The sequence below is a fragment of the Vitis riparia genome, chromosome 3 (genome assembly GCF_004353265.1).
Source record: "Vitis riparia cultivar Riparia Gloire de Montpellier isolate 1030 chromosome 3, EGFV_Vit.rip_1.0, whole genome shotgun sequence".
In the NCBI taxonomy this organism is placed as follows: Eukaryota; Viridiplantae; Streptophyta; class Magnoliopsida; order Vitales; family Vitaceae; genus Vitis; species Vitis riparia.
The window spans coordinates 17,125,797-17,135,590 of NC_048433.1; the positions used below are offsets into that span (position 1 = coordinate 17,125,797).

Genomic DNA, 9,794 nt, shown 5'->3' on the forward strand with positions numbered 1-9,794 from the left:
GTTTACGTTTATTTATTTTAAATTATAATACTTATCAATAATAAGATTTGTCTATAAAATGTTAAAAAATGAATATATCATCCTCCCATTCTTTAACTTATTTTTTGTTTTTACTTTTTTAATATTTATATTTTATTTTTTTCTTTTATTTTAATTTTTAATTTTTAGTTTTTATATTTATTTTTTACTTCTTGATCAGATTTTTTTTATTTACCTTAATTTTTTTATTATTACTTCTTTTTTATGTCCTTTGATATATAGACAAAACATATAAAAGCATATAGTGAACGAAAAAAATAAAATGCTAAATAAAATAAAAAATTTGGTGGTGTCCATGAAAACAGAAGAAAAGCAAGGTGATAAGAAAAATGGAAAAGTGATAAAAGAATCATAAAAAGGTCACTTTCCAAAATGTCATAAAACGTCACATGTCTTCCCAACTTCTTATATTATAATATCCTTTTTATATTATAAGTACTTTCACGTGCTTTCCCATACTAACAAAATGTCTTATAATGGTTTTTTATTTAAGAAAAATAATAATTTTGTTGGTTTTAAAAAAATATATTTGATCTCTCTTAAATCGTTTATAAAATGAATTAATTTTTAAATAAAAGTAATTTTGATCTGAATTTAATAAAATCCTTTTTTCTTATCCTAGTTTACTCTTATTTATTTATTATAAATTATAATATTGATGAACAATAAGATTTATCAATAAAATGTTATAAAATAAATATATCATTAATTCTAAATATATCAATCCTTTCCCTCTTTCTTTCACTTATTTTCTTTCTCACTTTTTTTTTTATATTTATATTTTATTTTATTTATTTATTTATTTATTTTGCTTTAAATTAATATCGAAGACTCCGTCAACATTTTTTTTTATTTACTTTAAATTAATATATCAATTTTTTTTTTTTTTTTTTTTTGTTTTCATCAAATTAATATTAAATGACCTGAGAGAGACTCCGTCTGCATTTTTCCTTCTTGTCTACTTTAAATTAATATTGAATGACCCGAGACTCCTTCAGCATTTTTCTTTTGTGTACTTTAATTCAATATTGAATGACCCGAGGGACAGAGAGCTGCCTCTAGCTTTCCTCTTCACTTCCTTCTAACTTTTTATATTATAAATAAGCTAGGTTTCCTCAATCTTCAATAGAAATCAAGCCTCTAAACTGTCTTCTAGTTTTGAGATAGAAACCCACAATGACTTCCACAAGCTCCTTTAGAGCTTCTTCTTCTTTTACTCCTTCCATCCCTCAAACAAGTACTTATAATGTTTTCTTGAGTTTTAGAGGCGAAGACACCCGTTATAATTTCACTGATCACCTCTACAAAGCTTTGGGTAGGAGAGGGATTCGCACCTTCAGAGACGATAAACTCAGGAGAGGAGAAGCGATTGCTCCAGAACTCTTGAAAGCCATCGAAGAATCAAGGTCTTCCGTAATTGTTTTCTCTGAAAACTATGCTCGTTCGAGATGGTGTTTGGATGAGTTGGTAAAGATCATGGAGTGCTACAAAGATCTGGGACATACTGTTATCCCAATTTTCTATCATGTGGATCCATCCCATGTGCGAAAGCAAGAAGGAAGCTTTGGAGAGGCCTTTGCCGGTTATGAAGAAAACTGGAAGGACAAGATACCAAGGTGGAGGACGGCCTTGACGGAAGCAGCCAATCTTTCTGGATGGCATCTACAAGATGGGTAACTTTAATTTCCGTTCAACTATTTGTAAGTATAGGAATGATTAGTTTTGCATTTAGAGTGATGATGTTGATTGAAATATTTATAAGAATACAAAAGCTCAAATTTTTTATTTGGAGGTCTACTCCTTAAGCACAAATTCTTCCTCAAAATGCTTTTAGTTGAAGTCTTTTATGTGTAAATGTATTTGATATTCTTTTATAAGGAATCTTCTCAGTATAGGTGTTTTTTTAGAAAATCAGCTATCTTTTCCACGAATTTATTTTTTCTAACCTTTTATAAAGTAATTTCTAAATTTTGTTTATTTTATTTTATTTTTCAAAAACATTTTTTAGATTATAAGTACATTTTAAAAGTATTTTTAGAGTGTTTTTAGCTGGCAATTCTATTTAAATGTTTTTAGTAAAAGTTTTTTTTATATATAAATATTTTTGGGAAAATTATCAAGTATTTCTCAAAGAATTACTGTAAGTGTTTTTTTTTTTTTTTTTTTACACTTTTTATACATCCCAAACAAACTGTAACATTACTTGAGGTTGTTAACATAATAGAACAACGGCCGGGCACATATATTTGTTTGCTCAAAATAAAAATAAACTATTGCTTTCTAGGGCTTTCTTTATAAGTTGGGTTTTATTCAAGAATATCATTTGGGCAGCCGACTATGTGTCATGAATAAGGAGAAAATAGGAAATAGGAGTATTGATTTGACCAAAGAAGCGGTCAATTTACATGGATGACATCTATATTAATTTAATGGGGATGCAATTTAAGTTTCTTTCACTTTTCATTCATTAGTGGGTTTTATTTACAAATTAAATTATTATTATTATTGTTATTATTGTTGTTTATTATTAATACTATTGTTTTTTGTTGTTGTTAATAGCAGTTGCTTTGACATTAGTATAAAAAGAATAGTAGAATAACAATTATATTGAGTTAGAATTCATGATAAATGGTAGAATGAACTTATTAAAACCCAATTAATGAGTTTTACTATTTTAGATCAATTTATGAGAATCTATATCTAAAATAATTTAATCAAAATTTATTACTAATTTTTCAATTTTCAAGATTCAATCCGCATTAATGTTACAAAAATTAATCAATTTATTTGAAATTTGGTGTGGATAATTATATAACAAGTAACAATAAAATTAATGACTATTACTATCTATTAATGAGCTTCAAAATTTTCAATTAACCAATCTTTTGAGTATCAACAGAACAACTTAATCAAATTCTAAAAATAATTTGATTAATTATGCAACGAGTAACAAGTAACAATAACAAAATTATGTAACGTAAATTGTTTAGTAGGAATTCAACTTCCCAGAGAATTTGTGTGTGTATATATATAAACAATAAAGAACGTAGGTTAGGAAGTTAATTCTTTATAGATGATGCTAAAGGAAATCAACTCAAAATAAAATACAAATGAATAACTTGTTTACAAGTCTTTAATTTTTAATTTTTATCATACAAATGAATAATAAGGAGATGATGTTGTGGGATAAATAAGTTTTGAAGCTTGAGCAATTGAACCTGGGGTTTTTACACTAAAACTTCTTATATTAAGAGGTTAAGTACTATATCTACAATGAGGCTTCATGCATTACAAGATATAAAACGAATGTCAAAGAATAAAATATTTGCTCCTACAAGGTTTCTAATTGACATGGGTTGTTAAAGAGTTTTTGAAATGTGCATGAATAATAAAGTAATATCTCGATTCATAATCATTGTCCTCCATTATGGCACAAAATTTCCATTTGAAGCTAATGCCACACAAGCACCACAACTAACAAAATTCAAAATTCATGTTTTAAATTTTTTCTCATGCATACTTGATACAAAGAAAAATGTCCTAAAAATGTAAATGACCTAATATCTTTGATATATTCTGTTCTACTTTAATTTATTTCTTGTAAAGATGTCAAACTTAATGTGTTTTATTTACAATTGTGCCTCATTGCATAACATGTTGTCCATTTATAATTGGCAGGTATGAGTCCAATCAAATTAAAGCAATAACTGATAGCATATTCCACCAATTGAAATGTAAGAGGCTTGATGTTGGTGCCAATTTAGTTGGTATAGATTCCCGTGTAAAAGAGATGATTTTGCGGTTGCATATGGAATCAAGTGATGTTTGTATTGTTGGGATAAGTGGAGTTGGTGGGATAGGTAAGACAACCATTGCAAAAGTTATATATAATAAACTTTCTTGCAAATTTGAATGTATGAGCTTTCTTGAAAATATTAGAGAAATTTTCAATGCCCAAGGTTTATCTCACTTACAAAATCAACTTCTTGGTGATATCCTAGAGGGAGAGAGGAGTCAAAATATAAATAGTGTTGCCCATAGAGGAAGTATAATAAAGGACATTCTCTCATCTAAAAGAGTTTTTATAGTTCTTGATGATGTTGATGATCCAAGTCAATTAGAATATTTACTTGGACATCGTTAATGGCTTGGAGAAGGAATTAGAGCCATCATAACAACTAGAAATAAACATGTGTTAGCTGTACAAGAAGTGGATGACTTATATGAGGTTAAGGGATTGAATTTTAAAGAAGCTCGTGAACTTTTCAGTTTGTATGCCTTTAAACAAGAGCTTCCCAAATTAGATTATAGAAACATCTCATGTCGTGTTGTAAGCTATTGTCAAGGACTTCCATTAGCTCTAAAAGTTTTAGGTTCTCTCTTATTCAAGAAGACAATACCTCAATGGGAAAGTGAATTGAATAAATTGGACAGAGAACCTGAAATGAAAATTCACAATGTGCTTAAAAGAAGCTATGATGGATTAGATCGTACAGAAAAAAATATATTTCTTGATGTTGCATGTTTTTTTAAAGGTGAAAATAGGGATTTTGTGTCAAGAATATTGGATGGTTGTGATTTCCATGCGGAAAGAGGAATAAGAAATCTAAATGATTTGTGTCTTATAACTCTCCCATACAACCAAATACGTATGCATGATTTGATACAACAGATGGGTTGGGAAATTGTTCGTGAAAAATTTCCTGATGAGCCAAACCAATGGAGCAGATTGTGGGATCCCCATGATATTCAACAGGCACTTAGAACATCTAAGGTAAGAGCCAAGTGCATAAATTCACTTAAATCCACATAAACTTCAATAATATCATTCTTGTATAAGAACTTACATATCCATATAAGTTGAGTTAGTTTGTATTTATGTTTGCCTTATCCTTGTTATTTTTCAGGAAATACAAAAAGCTCAAACAATATCCTTGGACTTGTCTAAGTTAAAAAGAGTATGCTTCAATTCAAATGTTTTTGCAAAGATGACTAGTCTTCGATTGCTCAAAGTTCATTCAGGCGTCTATTATCATCATTTTGGATGTATTCACGAGAAGGATTATTATGCTATAATAAAAAATACTTCTAAAATGCGACTTGACATGAAATTTGAATTTCCTTATGAGTTAAGGTATCTTTATTGGGATGGATATCCTTTAGATTTTTTACCATCAAACTTTGATGGAGAGAAGCTTGTTGAACTTCGCTTGAAGTGTAGCAACATAAAACAGTTGTGGCAAGGGCATAAGGTATTATTATCATTTAATAATGACTTCTTTTTCTTTGTATTGACTTTGAAATTTATGATTGTTATGTCTTTATTGAAACTAATTTTCTTTTGGTACAGTATCTTGAAAGGTTAAAGGTCATTGATCTAAGTTACTCAAGGAAGCTCATTCAAATGTCAGAATTCTCAAGCATGCCAAATTTGGAGAGACTAATTCTTAAAGGTTGTGTAAGCTTGATCGATATTCACCCATCTATTGGAAATATGAAGAAGCTTACTACCTTAAGTTTGAGATTCTGTGATAAGCTTAAGAATCTGCCAGATAGCATTGGAGACTTGGAATCTCTTGAGATTCTTGATCTCTCTTATTGCTCGAAGTTTGAGAAATTTCCGGAGAAGGGAGGGAACATGAAAAGTTTAAAGAAGCTTCATTTAAGGAATTCTACTATTAAGGATCTGCCTGATAGTATTGGAGACTTGGAATCTCTTGAGCTTCTTGATCTCTCTAATTGCTCAAAGTTTGAGAAATTTCCAGAAAAGGGAGGGAACATGAAAAGTTTAATGGAGCTTGATTTAAAAAATACTGCTATTAAGGATCTGCCGAATAGCATTGGAGACTTGGAATCTCTTGAGATTCTTAATCTCTCTAACTCAAAGTTTGAGAAATTTTCGGAGAAGGGAAGGAACATGAAAAGTTTAATGGAGCTTGATAGAAATCAGCTTTGCAATCTGCAAAAACTTAATATCAGTCAAAGCAAAATGGCTGGACAGATTCCGGTGCTTCCTTCAAGTCTAAAAGAAATAGACGCACACCATTGCACAAGCAAGGAAGATTTATCAGGTCTGCTCTGGCTTTGCCACCTCAACTGGTTGAAATCCACAACAGAGGTAATGCAATATTTTTTTTTTTAATTAAGCCACTTAAACCTTGTTTTATATAAAGTCAATATTTACATAATAATTTGTGCAGGAGTTGAAATGCTGGAAACTCAGTGCTCGTATTCCAGAAAGTAGTGGAATTCCAGAGTGGATAAGGTATCAAAACTTGGCAAGTGAAGCAACAGCAGAGCTTCCAATTAATTGGTATGACGATCCTGACTTCCCAGGATTTGTTGTATCATGTGTTTATCCTTCAAGTTATGGCCATTGTCATGGTTTCTGGTGTGAATTGAATTTACATGGCAATGGACTTAGATTCACGGATCGATGCTATCATTCATCCTTGTGTGAGTGCCATGGTAATTTTAAAGATGCGAGAGATCAAGTATGTGTTTGGTGGTATCCTAAGATTGCTATTCCGAAAGAGCATCACCATAAATACACACATATTAATGCTTTATTTGAGGGTACTGAGATAGACATAAAAAAATGTGGCATCAATCTTATATTTGCGGGAGATCAACAAAATCATATGCCCATGTTGGAGCATCCTCACAATTCTGGTGACAATGGATCAGCATTACAAGATACCGATGGTAATGTTCATGGGGCTAATCAAGATGATGAACACCACCATATTCCCACGTTAGATCTTCTCGGGAATGTTGGTGACAATGGATCAGTAGTACTTGAAGACACTAAAACCGTAAGAGAAGACGTGATGATTAACTCCATCACCAGGTGCATTATCAACCCTTTTTCATATATTCCAACTTCTCTCCTTTTGAAATTATTTTTAAAGTCAATAAACTATTTTTATATGTTTTTTTAAACTCATTTCACTTATTTTCCTCAGTTATATAAAAATTAAATAATTTAAAAATACATAAAATTTTAATCAAATTTAACTACATTTTATTTTCTTTCATATTTTCTATATAGGAAAACCAAGTATAAAAATATGAAAAATAACTTCGGCTAACTTTGAAAGTCATCTTTAGTTTAAAAACATGTATAGTTTTTTTTTTAGATATAGCATAGATATGATAGAGTAAATAGCTTTTCTTTTTCATTATTTATTTATTTAATTAGATAAATGAAAACCTCTACAAAGTGATTATGAAGTTCTAGGGATTCTTTATTACCTTATTAGACATAATATTAATTAATTTTTTCTACTTGCTTTTAAGATAAATTTTCAATAAGTTATCAAAATTAGTTAGAGAAGATCATGTATACAAATTAGAAGTTAAATTTGAATGTATTATGAGGTAGATGTATGTAGAAACCTGATGGATGTAAATAATAAAACTCCCATTTAGTGATTTTAATAGTTTTAAGAGTCAAATTGTTTATGGTTTTTGTATTTAACAAATAAATTTCTTTAAACATGCATACTTATTGTCTATTTCCCGAGATGGAAGTTTTGGATTAATCTTATATTTACTTATGATTCTGATATGCTCATGAAGTTTACCTAACAATTGATCATACTAATCTTAAGTGAAATTTGTGATGGTACCAATCAGAACGAAATCACATGTGGTTGCTGGGGGTGGAGTTTATGTTTTTTTCTATCAACTTATTGGTAAGTCATTTTGTTCATTTATTCTTTTAGTACATGTAGAAAATTGATTATAATTCTTCAACTTCTTTATTGTTTTCTCTTTCCCTTGATCCCTTTTTTGTTCTATTATGTTTGGTTTTTGAAAAACTTGAGGGTAAATACAAAGGAAAGAAAATAGAGAAGAAAAAAAAAGGAAATACAAAGTGAAAAAGAATAAAAACTAGATTTAAAGTTAATTAATTATTTTCATATGTTTCTTCAATCTTATTTCAATTATTATGCTTCATTATATAAAAATTAAATAATTTTAAAATGTATATCGTTCTAACTAATTTTAATTAAATTTATTTTTTTTTCCATATTTTTCACAATGAAACCAAACATTTATCATTTTCCTTGGTACTCGATGGGAACCAAACATAAGTTGAAAACCACTAGGGTAGCTCAGTTGATCAAGGCGAACATTGAGAAGTGCGGTCCACTTACGGTTCAAATTCTGCCACCAATGATACCTTGAATTTACCTAGTGCTAGTTGTTGCCGGTGATTAGCACTCTGAGGTTTGGGTCCCCATAGAGTTCTAAGGGCTTGGTCATGGAAGGTTCCTTGATTATTAAAAAAAAAAAACACACACAAGTTTTATGTTTTAGGAGGTTTTAAAAAAAAAAAAAAGGTCATAGCACAATCCACAATTAACTAGGATATGTATTTGTTCTCATGTGCTTGGTATAAGGCACTAAGTATCATTATATTAAATTAAATCCTCCATCTACACCATAAGAGTTAGTTATAAATTCCTTGCTATTGATATAGGTAAACAACAATTTATATATGTTTGAATTAATTCTTAAGTTAATGGTTTAACACCATTAAATATGTTTTTAGTTCCTTTGATGATTATGTTATAATTTGAACATTTTCGGGCTATGATTCTAGCTTCATTAGCATGAAATGTATCTAATGAGATGTGATTCCCTATCACTATGTTTGGTTCCAAGAAATTATAAGGGAAGAAAAATCCCCGTGAAAATGATTTTCTCATGAAAAAATCCAAGAAAGTATGAAGGAACATGAAAATGATTCTCAGAAATCAAACGCAATTGTGTGAAATATACTTGGGTTAATAATTATAATGTGTGCTTGTTGTACTATGTTTATGAAATTGAAATGTTGTATTTTATAATTTATTTGTAGGTGGAAACCTAAGGACAATGAGGAGAAGTTAATCTCAAGATGCAAGTGAGATTCCAAATGCTGCTAAGGTGGTCTACTCTTGAATATGATCAGTCTTGCTTACCATCATGACCATCAAGAAAGATGCTACAATTTGTGTATTGAAAGTGTGAATTAGGAATGTTAAAAAATGAAAACTTGAATTGACATATGCTTTTGCCTATAAGATGTGTGGTTATAGGCCATTCTTATGGGTATGTAATTGACCTTGATGTTGCATATGAAGCATATCACCCTCTCTATATCTTCAAGCTAGTGGTTAGAGCTTCTCTGGATAGTGAAAGACAAGTGTCATGAATTTAAGTATTTTCAAAGCTCTCATGTGGCACATAGACAATTCAAGTCTCTTGAAGTTGTTAATTCTTTCATGTTGTGACAAAGGTTTGTATCACATTTCACACATTATGACCATCACATTTTAACTCAAGTGTTTATTTTGAAATACTTTTGTATTAAACTCTTTTTCAAAAGTATTAAATTAATACCATTCTCTAGTCTTACTCGACTAGGTTCATTAACTTTAGGGGTTTATTACTTAAGAGCCAACTTTCAACTTAATCATTCCATTAACAAATTCTTTAATATTATGATTGGTTTTTGAAAAAATTGAGGAAAATAAAATAAAGAGAAAAAAATAGAAGGAAAAAATTTTGAAGAAGCATAAAAAAAATTATATTTAAAATTAATAAATTATTTTTATTTGTTATTTCAAACCCATTTTACACATAATTTTAATAATATTTATTTATTTTCCCAATTTTTCATGAGATATCAAATATTAAAAAATTATTTTTTTAGTACTTTTTGGGAACTAAACATAACCTAATACTTGTCTTTGTGATTCAAG

At 29.3% G+C, this 9,794-nt stretch overlaps 1 pseudogene; it reads left to right on the forward strand.

The window, feature by feature from the left end:
* Positions 1 to 1,187: 1,187 nt before the first annotated feature.
* LOC117908863 lies at positions 1,188 to 9,327 on the forward strand (annotated as a pseudogene).
* The last annotated feature ends 467 nt before the right edge of the window (positions 9,328 to 9,794 follow it).